The sequence below is a fragment of the Lagenorhynchus albirostris genome, chromosome 14 (assembly GCF_949774975.1).
Source record: "Lagenorhynchus albirostris chromosome 14, mLagAlb1.1, whole genome shotgun sequence".
NCBI lineage: Eukaryota > Metazoa > Chordata > Mammalia > Artiodactyla > Delphinidae > Lagenorhynchus > Lagenorhynchus albirostris.
The window spans coordinates 15,959,367-15,974,063 of record NC_083108.1 but is presented as its reverse complement, the minus strand read 5'-3'; positions in this window follow the sequence as shown (position 1 = coordinate 15,974,063).

Sequence of the window (14,697 nt, the reverse complement as noted above, 5' to 3'; positions counted from 1 at the left end):
AAACAGCCACCGAGAAAGCACTACAACTGTCAGAACAGGAGAAAATTCCAATTTTTACAAATTTGTAGGTTAAGCCCGAGGTCCAATTTCACAAATACTAAGTCAAATTAATTACTTGAATGGTGTATGGAAATTTAAATTTTAAAAAATATTTGTGGGAGGGGCTTCCCTGGTGGCGCAGTGGTTGAGAGTCCGCCTGCCGATGCAGGGGACACGGGTTCGTGCCCCGGTCCAGGAAGATCCCACATGCCGCAGAGCGGCTGGGCCCATGAGCCATGGCCGCTGAGCCTGCGCGTCCGGAGCCTGTGCTCCATAACGGAAGAGACTACAACAGTAAGAGGCCCGCGTACCAGAAAAAAAAAAAAAAGTTTAAAAAAAAAAATATTTGTGGGACTTCCCTGGTGGTGCAGTGGTTAAGAATCCGCCTGTCAATGCAGGGGACACGGGTTCGAGCCCTGGTCCGGGAAGATCCCACATGCCGCGGAGCAACTAAGCCCGTGTGCCATAACTACTGAGCCTGTGCTCTGGAGCCCGCAAGCCACAACTACTGAGCCTGTACGCCACAACTACTGAAGCCCGCATGCCTAGAGCCCGTGCTCCACAACAAGAGAAGCCACTGCAATGACAAGCCCCGCACCACAACGAAGAGTAGCCCCTGCTCACCGCAACTAGAGAAAGCCCGAGCGCAGCAACGAAGACCCAACGCAGCCAAAAATAAAAAATATAAAGTGATAAATAAATTTTTAAAAAAATCATTCATTTTCAGTGAGACATTAGTGAAAATAAATTTGTAATTAAAAAAATATATATTTGTGTATAGTATGTATAGTATTTTATAAAAGTTTCATTTTTAAGGCTTTCCTTCTGATTATAAGAGCAATACATACTAATTACTGAAAATTACATCCCCATCACTAAAAATTTTTAATATTTTGATTTCAAAAATTTCAAATCTCCTGCTACCCAAAGATAACCACCATTTTTGTATATTCCTTCTACTCTTCTATTTTCCGTTTGTGCATGCTTACACATACAGTTTTGTTTTCTGGTTTTTTGTTTGTTTGTTTGTTTTTTACTTAACATGGGCCTCTCATTAAGAATTCTTTAGGAAAGCCTACATACTAATCTGTTAGATGACTGTGTTATACTTTATGTAGCTAGTGTTCTACTGCTAGATATTTAGATTGCTTATATATTTTTGCTTTTATAAACAATGATGTGATACACATTCTTGTAAATAAATCTTTGGGCACATCACTCTTGTCTAAGGATGTTAAAAGTGGTATTGGTGAGTCAGAAGTTACAAATATTTTAAGGTTTTGAAATATACTGCCAAACAAAACTCTATCAGTTGTATTGTGCTGTTTCCACCAGCAGGTGTAAGCCCGCCCATCTTACTGAGAGAGTAATTGCTCTTGGCACTGAACACTATCACTGACAATGTTTTTGCCATCTTAGAAGCACAATTTCTTTGATTGCTAATGAAGTTAAATAGTGTTTTATAAGTTCTTTGGGCCTTCTTCTTTCATGAATTGTCTTTTCAATTTCGGGGGTCAACTTTGCTATTTGAGTATTTTCCTTTTGCACATATAAAAGCCCTCCATATACAATTTCCTGCAAATAGGCTCTACCTTCCAATTTGTGGCTTTGATCCATAGAAGTTATGAATTTGTGAAGCTTTGATATATAGAAGCTATGAATTTTTATTTAATAAAAACTACACAGGAAGAAGGAAAAGGGATTTGTTTTTAAAGGGTACGGAGTTTCAGTTTTGCAAGATGAAAACGTTCTGGAGACCTGTTTGACAACAGCGTGAATATACTTACCATTACTACATTGCGCACTTAAAAATGATGAAAGTGACAAATTTTATGGGGTTTTTTGGAACACAAATTTTAAAAAGCTATCTCTTTCTTGTGGTTTCTTCCTTCGCTTATTAAGCCCCATCCCTACATGTACTTATCCACTATCCCATACTGCCCCAAGGCAGAGTAGAGATTAGAGTTCACATCGAGCCCTTCTCCCTCTTTGTCGTGTTATTTGGTCTGTGCTAATGTACCCGATCAACTTGTGCCTTTTCCCTTAGACTCCCAGACATCTAGGATTCTCAGTTTCATTGCTGCTTTAGGGGCTTCCACCCTTTACAACTAAGAGAGTGATATACGTATAGGTATAATAGTTAGGATTTTGGTTTGAAAACTAGATTTTTCCCCCCATTAAAAACAGAATGAAATGGGAGTTAGGACTTTCAGCCATGACTGAATGAGGAGGCTAGAAAATCTTCTCCCCAAAAAGCAAATATAAAGATAGACAATAAAGCATTTTAATGCTCTGGAAATCAACCAAAGGCGTACAACAATAGGAGAAGCATTTATGGTTGAGAAACATCTCAACTTGGGCTACTAACAGTGAGTCTCTATGACATTCTTGGCTAGAGCTGCTCTCACTCCCCCACCCAGCTCCAGTGTCACAGAGGTCCTGCCGGGGCAGGCTGTGAGCACTGCCATGTTTATTGCCACAGTTGAAGGGGGCTCACTGTATCCGGAGCAGTGGACAACACCTGTGCCCGGCAGTGTTCTCAATGGAAGTAACTCTTAGCAGCAGATGAGTGAGTGGAGAAGGCCAACAGCTCTAGCAGCATGAGGATGGGGTTGAGGTTGGGGTAGGCATCTGTCTGGCTGGGGCTGCGTTCATGTGCAGTGGAGACGAGGAGGGACCCAGCTCTCCATCCACACATTCCCAGCATGCACAGAGGAGACATGAAAGGGTCCAGCAGAAACTAAACATTAGGGCAGACTCAAACATGGCTGAAACTTGAAGGCATTCCCCCACCCACAGATACATTGGCAGAGGATGGAAGTTTTACTGGCTCAGGGTATTTGAAACACAACCTCTGTCCAGTCATTCACTGGCTGCCCACCAGGCCATGCAAACACAGGAGTGACTCCCAGGAAACAAAGCTTAAAAAAATTTTTTTAAGAAAACTGAACAGAAATATTTGTGCCCACATACTTTGGGCATGACAGATTTCACAGTTTTATCTCAGGTAAATTACTAAACTAAAAAATAAACCGAACAGCAATAACAACAAGAGCCTTGGGGATCGGGGGAGATAACTGGAACTCAGAGCTACCACGATATATTGGGTTGGCCAAAAAGTTCGTTTGAGTTTTTCAGTAAGATAGTACAGAAAAACCCAAACGACACAATTCAAAAATGGAATTAATAATTATATTCACAATAGTGTCAGTAAGAATAAAATACTTAGAAATAAACTTAAAAGACATATAATGAAAATTATAAAACATTGAAAAGAGAAATTAAAAGAAGATTAAATAAATAGACATTCTATATTTATGGAGTGGAAGACTCAGTATTGTCAAGAGTGCAATTCTCCCCAAATTGATCTATATATTCAACACAATGCCTATCAAAATTCCAGTGGTCCTTTTGTAGAAATTGATAAGCTGATCCTAAAATTTATATGGAAGTGCAATGGAATTAGAATAGCTAAAACAATTTTGAAAAAGAACAGCAAAGTTGGAGGACTTATACTACCTGATTGTAAAACGTGTTAAAAAGCCACCGTAATCAAGACAGTGCAATAGTGACGCACTATTATATAGATGGACAGTCGCTATATATGTATCAGAATCGAGAGTCCAGAAATAAGCCCAGAAATAATAAAAATCACATTTATGTCAATTGATTTTTGACAAAGGTACCAAGGTAATTCAACAAAAGAAAGGATTGTCTCTTTTTATTTTATTTATTTATTTTTAAATTTTTTGGCTGCATCGGGTCTTTGTTGCATGCGCGGGCTTTCTCTAGTTGCAGCGAGCGGGGGCCACTCTTTGTTGCGGTGAGCGGGCTTCCCATTGCGGTGGCTTCTCTTGTTGCGGAGCAGGGGCTCTAGGCACGCGGGCTCAGTAGTTGTGGCTTGTGGGCTCTCGAGCACAGGCTCAGTAGTTGTGGCGCACGGGCTTAGTTGCTGTGTGGCATGTGGGATCTTCCCAGACCAGGGCTCGAACCCGTGTCCCCTGCATTGGCAGGCGGATTCTTAACCACTGCACCACCAGGAAGTCCCTTTTTTAAAAAAGTTAATTTATTTATTTACTTATTTTTATTTTTGGCCGCGTTGGGTCTTTGTTGCTGTGCGCAGGCTTTCTCTAGTTTTGGCGAGTGGGGGATACTCTTCATTGCATTGAGCCGGCTTCTCATTGTTGTGGCTTCTCTTGTTGCGGAGCCCTGGCTCTAGGTGCGTGGGCTCAGTAGTTGTGGCTCTCGGGCTCTAGGGTGCAGTCTCAGTAGTTGTGGCACGTGGGTTTAGTTGCTCCGCAGCATGTGGGATCTTCCCCGGCCAGGGATAGAACCCGTGTCCCCTGCATTGGCCAGCAGATTCTTAACCACTGAGCCACCGGGGAAGTCCAGGATTGTCTTTTCAATAAATGATGCTGGGACAATTGGATATCCATATGCAAAAAATCCAAACTTTGAAACTTACCTTATACCATACACAAAAATTAACTCAAAATGGATCACAGAACTAAATGTAAGTGCTACAATGATAAACTTCTAGAGAAACACATAGGAGAAAATTGTGACTTTGAGTTATACAGAGAGTTCTTCTATATGACACCAAAATCATGATCCATAAAAATTAGGAAATTGAGTTTTATCAAAATTAAAAATTCTTCTGCTTCAAAAGACATCATTACACACCACAGACTGGGACATGATGGAACTTTTGGGGATGATGAAATGCTCTAAAACTGGATTGTGGTAATGGCTGCACAACTATAAATATATTCAACATTGTTGAATCATACACTAACATTTGGAGGATTTTATTTTATGTAAATTATATTTCAGTAAAGCTTTTTAAAATGTACAATAAAAACAGTTAATGGATCCCTCGCCTATCCTTTAAAAATTTTTTTAATTTGTACTTTATGTACTTTCCAGGTTATTTGAGGTATAATTTGTATACGGTTTGCAAATATTTTCTCCCATCCTGCAGGCTGCCTTTTCACCCTGCTGATTGTTTCCTTTACTATGCAAAAGCTTTTTAGTTTGACATAATCTCACTTGTGTATTTTTGCTTTTGTTGCCTGTGATTTTGGTGTCATATTCAAGAAATCATTGTCAAGATCAATGTCAAGAAGTTTTTCCCCCATGTTTTCTTCTAGGAGTTTTATGGTTTTAGATGTTACATTCAAATCTTTAGTCCATTTTGAGTTACTTTTTGTGTATGGTGAAAGATAAGTGTACAGTTTCATTCTTTTGCGTGTGGTTATCCAGTTTCCAGACACTATTTATTGAAAAGAATATCCTTTCCTCATTGTGTGTTCTTGGCACCTACTTGTCAAAAATTAGTTGACACTATATGCATGGGTTTATTTCTGGGCTCTCTATTCTGTTCTATTGGTCTCTGTTTTTATGCCAGTATTATACTATTTTGATTACTATTGCTTTATAATATAGTTTGAAATCAGGAAGTATAATGCCTCCAGCTTTTTGGTTCTTTCTCAAGATCACCGTGGCCATTCAGGTCTTCTGTGGTTCCATATGAATCTTAGGATTATTTTCTTCTGTTTGTGTAAAGAAGTCTTTGGGATTTTTATAGAGATTGCATTGAAACTGTAGATTGCTTTAGGTAAGTATGGACATCTCAACGATATTAATTCTTCTAATCCATGGATACAGGATATCTTTCCATTTATGTGTGTCTCCTTTCATTTCTTTTATCAGTGTTTTATAGTTCTCATAGTACAAATCTTTCATCCCCTTGGTTAAATTTATTCCTAAGTATTTTATTCTCTTTGGTGCTATTGTAAATGGGATTGTTTCTTAATTTCCTTTTCAGATAGTTCATTGTTTGGTGTGTAGAAACGCAACTGATCTTTGTATGTTGATTTTGTATGCTGCAATTCACTGAATTCATTTACTCTACCAGTTGTTTTGTGGAATCTTTAGGGTTTCCTACATCGTGTCATCTGCAGACAGAGATAATTTTATATTCTCCTTTCCAATTTGGATGCCTTTTAGCTGACCTTCACAGTGACATCAAAAACCATAGGACCTATTTGGTAAACCTGTGACTTTGAATGATTCCTTTGGATTTCAATTCCCATGAGCCCAAGAAGCAGATACCCAGCAGGGAAAAGCTCCTGAACATGATATTCCTCGTGACAGATATCCAGAGAGCCAGAAGTCTAAGACAAGAATGATCACCTCGTGTGACACTTGCTCATTCGACAGTGTCATCATGCTGCTCTCTTATGCAACCAAACAGCCCAAGAGCCCGTCCTCCAGCACATGTAAAGGTGAAAGGCAAATGTAAACTGTGTGTGCCCTAAGGAGCTCTGCAAAAGTCAGGGGACAGAGCTCCTGAACTCTTGTACCATGTGTTACCCACTGGTCAGGTAGCCTTGCAGACATTGATGCCCAAAATTCTGCATTAATAACATGCATTTTTAAAGCATAGTAAAGCTGATCTTAAATCAGGGTTTTGGGCAAAATATTGTTTCCTGTTCCTACCATTTACTTTTATATTTACATGGTCAATTAAGAGACCAGTTAATTCTACTTAACAGATAAATTCAGCAGGGAAGTATGTTCCTTATCTGGAGCAAAACTTCACAAAGGAGGTTCCCCCCAACACAGCTTTCTGTAGCACAGCTGACCCCCAGTTGCCTTTCTCCCTTTCTTGAACTTCAGAGTCGTGTCCAAGCTTCATGCAGTTAGATCCCTTCTCTTGGTGTAAAAGGTTCCCGTGGCTGAGTTCTGGGCTCAGTGTTGCCAGCCCAGCAAACTCCCGTCTTTGCTGCCCCCGTGAGAGGGCTTGTGACTACACCCTTGAGAACATGGCCCTTCCTTCTCTTTACATTTCACAGTCCTCTTTCTCATAGGTTGTCCAAACCTGTCTCCCTGAGGACAAAAAGAAAACCTCATTCCAGGTAGGAAGATATCATCCCAACCTGCAGATGTGGCTGCACGTGATAGTGACAGTAGGACAACCAGTTAGCATCTGCGTGTGTTACACAAGCACTGCCCCACGTTCATTTACTTTATGAGTGTTCACTGGAGTCCATTCGTTTCTCCCCAGCCCCCCGCACCCCCTAGCGATGGGACCACAGCAACTGCCTACTCACCACCCCTTACCGGGTCGACCACCATCACCACCACTTCCCAGCACCACAGCACCACCTGAGCCTGCCAGCAGAGAGCCACTAGACCACTCTTCTAGGAACCCTGCTGTTCTCCAGATGTCTCCCTTGCTTACAAATCTCCTATGATCCCCCATCATTAACAGAATAAAGCGAAAACCTCTCAGCCTGACGTTCCTGAGTCCTCTCTTGTCCTGTGATGAAACTGACCCAGAAGCAAATTCTGAGGGAAATGTAGGTCTTGTTTCCGAATTATTCCTGCTCTTGTGTAGGGAGCGTGCCAGGCTTGTCTTCAAACACTCGTCCTGCCCAGGTTCAACTTTCTTGTCAGTTTCAGCCGTCCCTTCACCTCCGTCGACTGGTAACACGTGTGGATCAGAGCTTAATCAATGACACAGACCGTCGGGGGCACATGACATCAGCACTTCGGAGACTTCTCAAGGAGAATATATTTTATACTGGTGTGAACCTGGACCATCTGAGAGCTCCTTCCCAGGACCAGAATATCTTGACCCGTAGGTAGAAATGCTTCCCTGAACTCTGCTCCTCCCCTATTGGCCCATCTCTTCACTTTTCCTCAAGCACACTCTATTATCATCTCTCCCGTGTAGCTTTGCTGACATCTGTCCTTCCACCTCCTCCCGGCAGCTCCCATCCCAGCCTTCCTCAACCTCCCCCCTCTGGGTATGTCACTCATTTGTTTTGACACTTTGAATTCCCCGAATTCTTAAAGTTCGTGGGGATGGTGGGAGTTTTTCAGTGAATACTGAAGATGTTGTCCTGAATGTTGTCCTGAATTCCCTTATTGTACCATGTTTGTGGTTTCAATTTTTTAAAATATTACCTAAATCTCTGATACATTTGGAACTTGTTTTGGTGTGATACGTGAATTAAGGAAACAATTTGTCTCAACACCCAGTTATTCAAAATCAAATCTCCCCAGTGACTGGAAATGCCATCTTCATTATAATTTAAGTTCTCATCTATTTGGGGTCTCTTTTTTATGGCTCTACATTCTGTTCAACTGATCTGTCTAGCCATGCAATGATGTAAAACCATTTTAGTACTTATGGCTTTTTAAATCTATTTTGATCTTTGCTAGAGCTGGTCTTTTTATCATTATTCTTGTTTTTCAAAAACTTCCTGGTTATCACCTGTTTATTTTTCCATATGAACTTTATAATCATCTTGTCTGGTCTCCCTCCACCAAACTCCTGTTGTTGACATTATCAGATCTGAATTTCAAAAATCATTCTGGCTACAGTGTGGAGAACAAGGGTACATGAGGGAAGACCAGTGAGAAATGCTAGTGCACGAGTTCACAAGAGATGTGAGGGTAACCTGGACCAGGAGGGTGACAGTAGAGATGGAGAGAAAATAGGATCAAGTGATACGGAAAAATTAAAATTGGCAGGACTTGGTGATGAATGTGATTTGACAGTTTAGGAAGAGGTAGGTGGTTTTCGAGTCTTGCCCAGAGCAACCCTGGGATTTAGTCCAGTTCTATAAAGACCCCAATCTGGATCAATCCAAGGGTGCACTGTTAGTTTGGGAGTTGCCCTGAAAAACAGGGTGCTCTTGGAAAAAGACCTGGAGCTCTTCTGTAAAGAGATATCATTGGTTCAGACAAGATACCCCAAAGTGAATTGCTTCCCCCAACCCGTATCAGGAATACCAAACCAGTTTCTAGAGCATTTCACAGGCTGTGGGAGTGTACCCATGACCTCAAACCTCATGGCTCTAAATGGCAACAGTGTATTCTGAGACATTCTGTTACATCATATTTGGGGACTGCAGAGCCAACTTGTGGTTAGTGAAGAAAAAGTACAATACTTCAAAAGTTTTCCTTTCTTCAGTTCCTCAGAAAGTGAAATTACCATAAGATTCCACTCCTAGGTAGATTACACCCAAAAGAATTACAAATGGGAACACAAAGAGATCCTCATATACCAACGTTCATAGCAGCATTATTATTCACGATAGCCAAAAGGTGGAAACAGCCCAAATGTCCATCATCAGATGAGCAGATAAACAAAATGTTCTATAGCCATACAATGGATGCAGCCTTCTAAAGGAAGGAAATTCTGACACATGCTACAACATGGAGGGACCTAGAAAGCATTATGGTGAAATAAACCAGAAACAAAAGGACAAATGTTGTATGATTCCATTTATGTCAAGGTACCTAGAAAAGGCAAATTCATAGAAACAGAAAGTAGAATAGAGGTTACCAGGGACTGGAGGAAGGGGGAAATGGGGAGTTATTGTTAAATGGATAGAGCGTCTGTTTGGGATGATGAAAAGGTTCTGGGAATATGTGGTGATGATGGTTGCACAACGTTGAGAACTTAATGCCCCTTAACTGTACAATTAAAATTGGTTAAAAGGGTAAATTTTATGTGTATTTTACCACATTTGGAATGTATAGAAAAAAATCACTATGTTGCCTAACAAATTAACATATTATTATAGGTCAGTTATACTTCGAAAACAAACAAACATGCAAACAAACTCACAGAAAAAGACCTCGGATTTGTGGATGCCAGAGATGGGGAATAGGGGAAGGGGGAACTGGAGGAAAGCAGTCAAAAGGCACAAACTTCCAGTTATAAGATAAAGAAGTACCAGGGATATAATGTACAATATGGTAAATATAATGAGCACTGCGGCGTGTTTTACATGAAAGTTGTTAGGAGAGGAAATCCTAAGAGTTCTCATCGCAAGGAAAACAATTTTTTTCTATTTCTTTAATTTCGCGTCTCTGTGAGATGACGGATGTTCACTGAACTTATCGTGATCATCATTTCGTGGTGTATATAAGTCAAATAATTATGCTGTACACCTGAAACTCATACAGTGCCGTATGTCAGTTATATAAACTGGAAGAAAAAATGGTAAATTTTATGTTATGTGTATTTTACCAACTTAAAAAAAGAATATATTTTTTAAAGTTTTCTTTTCTTATGAAGGAATGTGTCACAATAGAGGCACCTCCCCTCACCACTGAGACAAATTATGATCATGTTATTACAGCTATAAGTCGTATTAGCTCTCTGAGACCAAGGTTTTGCAGAGTAGGCAACATACTCTCTTACCTCAAACAATACAAAATATTTTGGGAAACAAACTATATAGCCTGCATCTCCGGAAATCCCCTCCCAAGTGGCTAACCACAAAGGGAGGAAACATAACAAGGTGAAACCAGAAGTTTACAGTCAAAACTTAGAGTCCATGTTATTTCGTTGTGTACTAGACCAATGCAGTGCAAACGTGCACTCGGGAATGATATGATTGCAGCAGTGAAGCTTTCTCTGCCTTGGTCTTTTCTTTATGCCATCATTTAGGGATAATCTTGTTCCCAAATGTCTTTTGAGGCAAATAGGTCTAAGGCATTCGATTAAACAGAAGCTATTTAAAACTCACTTGGCAAATCACCTGAATATTAAGTTAACAGAATTAGGCAGTATCCTTTGAAGAGCTCTGAAGACAGCTACGGATGAAACTGTGTTACTATTGATAAAGCTGATGTTACAGATAACCGCTGAGCTAGAGACTAGCAAGCTGCCAATGCTACTTCCATGCAAAAAAATATATATTTGTTCCAGAGGACATCCTAAGAGGAATCTATCATAAAATGTAGCAGCATCTAAATGCAAGAACGATCAATCCATTGAGTGAATAGCAACATGTTTTCCAGAAAAAAGAAAGCATAATTGATTAAAATTGTACAAATAAGTGGATGTAAATTATTTATAGTGATAAAATTCTTTGGCAAAATTCTACACAAGCAAATTTTTCTAACCACGTGGTCATTACTATATTAAAGAGTGTGCAAAGGTTCAAGTGTTGGCTCAGTGACAGTAAATGAAGGGTAGGAATAAAGGGAAATGCTTCTCAAGAGAGGAAGGTAATAGCCCTTTCAAGTCGTTACTATATATCATGAAGATAAGTGAACTTTGAAATCTACAAGTTTATGGATATCAGTGAGCTTGGGAAGATACCAAGTTAAGGAAGATAAGTGTAACAAGATGGTAAAATGAAATTTTCAGCTGAGGCCCCTGAAATAGACACCACATTCTAAAGAGGTACAAGAATACTCCATGCAGGATTTATAAAGCAGATGGCATAATTTTAAAAATAACCACTACACACAGATTAGAAGGACCAAAATTTGGAACTTCGACAACACCAAGTGTTGGCCAGGCTGTGGGCAACGGGAACTCTCATTCATTGCTGGTGGGAATGCAGAAGGACACAGACACTGTGGGAAACAGTTTGGGGTTCTTACAAAACTAAACATACTCTACAATCCAGCAATCACACTCCCTGGTATTTACACGAAGGAGTTGAAAACTTATGTCCACACAAAAATCTGCACACGGATGTTTATAGCAGCTTTATTCACAATTGTCAAAACTTGGAAGCAACCCAGATGTCCTTCAGTAGGTGAATGGGTAAATAAACTGGTACATGCAGACAATGGAATACTATTTAGCACTAAAAAGAAATAAGCCAGCAAGCCATGAAAAGACGTGGAAGAACCTTAGATGCAGACTACTAAGTGAAAGAAACCAGTCTGGAAAGGCTGTATGATTCCAACTACATGACATTCTGGAAAAGAAAAAACTATGAACACAGTAAAAATATCAGTGGTTGTCAGGGATGAGGGTGGAGGGTGTTAATAGGGGGAGCACAGAAGATTTTTTAGGGCAGTGAAAATACTGTGTATTATAATGATGGCTATAGGTCATTGTATATTTGTCTAAATCCATAGAATGAATGTATAACACCAAGAGTGAATTTTAAGGTAAACTGTGGACTTTTGGGTAATTATGATGCGACAGTGTAGGTTTGTCAATTGTAAGAAATGTATCATTTTGGTGAGTGATGTTGATAACGGGAAAGGCTATATATGTGTGGGTACCAGGGGTATATGGGAAATCTAGGTATCTTCCTCTCAATTTTGTTGTAAACCTAACACTACTGTAAAAAAAAAAATTAAGTCTAAAATAATTAGTATGAATTGATTGCTTATCCACTTAGAAAATATTTTTTTAGAAAACCTACTGGGTGTCTTGCTAGTTAAAGCATCTACAGAAAGATGTCGCGAAGCTAGGCACAGTACCTAAAGGGTACGAAATTGGCTTAGGCAATGAAAAGGTTCAGAATATGCCTCTCCAAAAGATACCAAAATATTCTGTATAATGATTATTTTAGGCTGAAGACATTTGAGATTCAACAGATAAACACACACACACACACACACACACACACACACACAAAGCCCTCTGGGAGCTTCCCCTATTTGACTAAAAGCAGTGACTTCTGGGAAATAAGGCTGCCATAAATTCCTCTGCAGGGCGGATCTACTCCCAGAAGAAAGAACAAAAATAAAACCTAACCCAGTTCCCTTCTCCAGGGGATTGTTATGACCCTGAAGAAGATGATGGAAAGACTACCCATACCTGTATAGACAAACGTTATCACAAACTTCCTCCTCTCCCATCTAGTTTTCTAAAACCCACTGGCCTTTCTTAAAGAAACCTATTTGTTCTTCCCATAAGAAGCCTTTTCTCTCCCCTCCCCCTCTTCTACTAAATTAGGTATATAATTCTTTAAGGCCAACCAGTTAAGGAGGCATCGACTTCCTTTGATGGTTCCCACGTGCACATGAAATAAACATTTTCTCTGGCTCATCTGTTGCTTACCAGTGTAATTCGCAGGACCCAGGTACTGAACATAAGAGGGTAGAGGAAAAGGTGTTTTTTTTCCCTCCCCTACAGCAAAAAAGCAAATTTGTTGGCTCAGCCGACTGCAGTAAAGGAAAGGTGAAAAGTGAGCTGGGCCCCGGCGGCAACCACAACCAGGCATGGAACACTACTTTCTCCACCTCTCATTCCTGCTTCTCTCAGGGTACCGCTCACTTTCTCCCCCTATGGGAAAAGTCCACACAGCCGGTGGGGACATGACCACCAGCCAGCTCAGGCTCATACTTCACAGGTTTGCCACCTGAGAGAGCCTGAGACCCTCTTCATCAAGGTGAAGGTCAGAAATCCCCAGGACTGGCCAAGCTTGGGCAACACGCCTGCCTCCGGCCCATCACTGGGTTGAGGAAGCAGACTGGTAAGAAATTGGGGGCTCCCAATGAACCATGTATTGAAAAGCAATATTTCTGAGAAAAGAGTGCCACTCTAGGCAGACAGAACAGTCCTTCCAAACAGCATTGTGAAGACCTCAGAAACACAGTTAGGCCACCTACATGGCTCCCTCGGCATCCTGAACCCCCATCTCTTGGGTACCCTGAATCCCTGGATTTCTCCCCTAACACTGGTTTGGCAGGAGTGGGTGGGGAGGGGCAGAATCCTGCCCTGGATCCCAGCCAGTCATCTGGAGCCTTTTTTAGCTTGTCTGCGCTCCACTCCCAGAGGGCTAGACCCTTCTCCATTCTACGTTGCTTTATTCAGACAACTTGTGGAACCATGTTGGCCAGCGTCTGAGACACCCATGTCCCTACCACATCGCTCCTAAGCTTTACCCCAACTCTGCACTCCCTCGACTCAGTGTTGTTTGTCTTAAAAACCCAGACCCCAAATGAAACTGTGCCACACCCCTCTTTGGAATGGATCTCAGATTAGAAAATTATCGATTAATAGTAATAAGAAGCGGCAAACACCAGCCCTTCTTTCCCCAGCCCCTGCCCACCGCCAGCCCTGTCTTCATCTCCCCCTTCCGCTGAGCCCCACTCTGCGCTGTTACCCGTAAAGGTGTCTCTGCACTTGTACAGACTGTGTGCCACGCCCTGCAAAGCTTTTGGGAGATAAATTTAGACATAAAACAGGAAGTAATTCTCTATGTCACTGGAGAAGTTATTGTCTCAAGATGTTTTAAAGCTAGAGTTGGGGGGAGCAGTTCTCAAACTGCTGTGGATGGGAATCACCTGGTGGGCTGGTTCAGCCACATCTTCCTGGGCTCACGCCCAGAGTTTTTTTCAGTAGGTTTGGTGGGGGGGCCTGAGAATTTGCATTTCCGAAAAGCTGATGCAGTTGGGCCAGGGCCCTCACTTTGAGAACTACTATGGTAGAGGCTTAAGAAGAGACAGAAAACCTCTCTACGCCACAGAGCTCTCATCTGAAATTGAAGGTGTTGGCCTAAGTCAACTGAGGTGCTCTTTAGGGCTGACTTTCCATGAATATCGTGTTGAACAGGTGACCATACACATACTTGTTCAAGCTATTCTCATTATCATGAAATAATTATTGATTATTATGATACCATAAAAATTTCCGGTAGCTTCAGTGCTCTGATCTATATACAGCAAAACCTCAGTAAATCAAATTCATTAGCGTCACTCAGTGAAAAGCTGAGAGAATATTTTAAATAAATGCCCTTTTACTCATAATTTCAACTAGCCTCCTACAAAAAATGTTTCAAAGAAAAGTTTTCATTGACGTAGCTTTACAGAACAAATGAATGATTAGCATGTAAGGACTAGCAAATAACTAATGTTTAAAGGCCTTAAGTATGATTT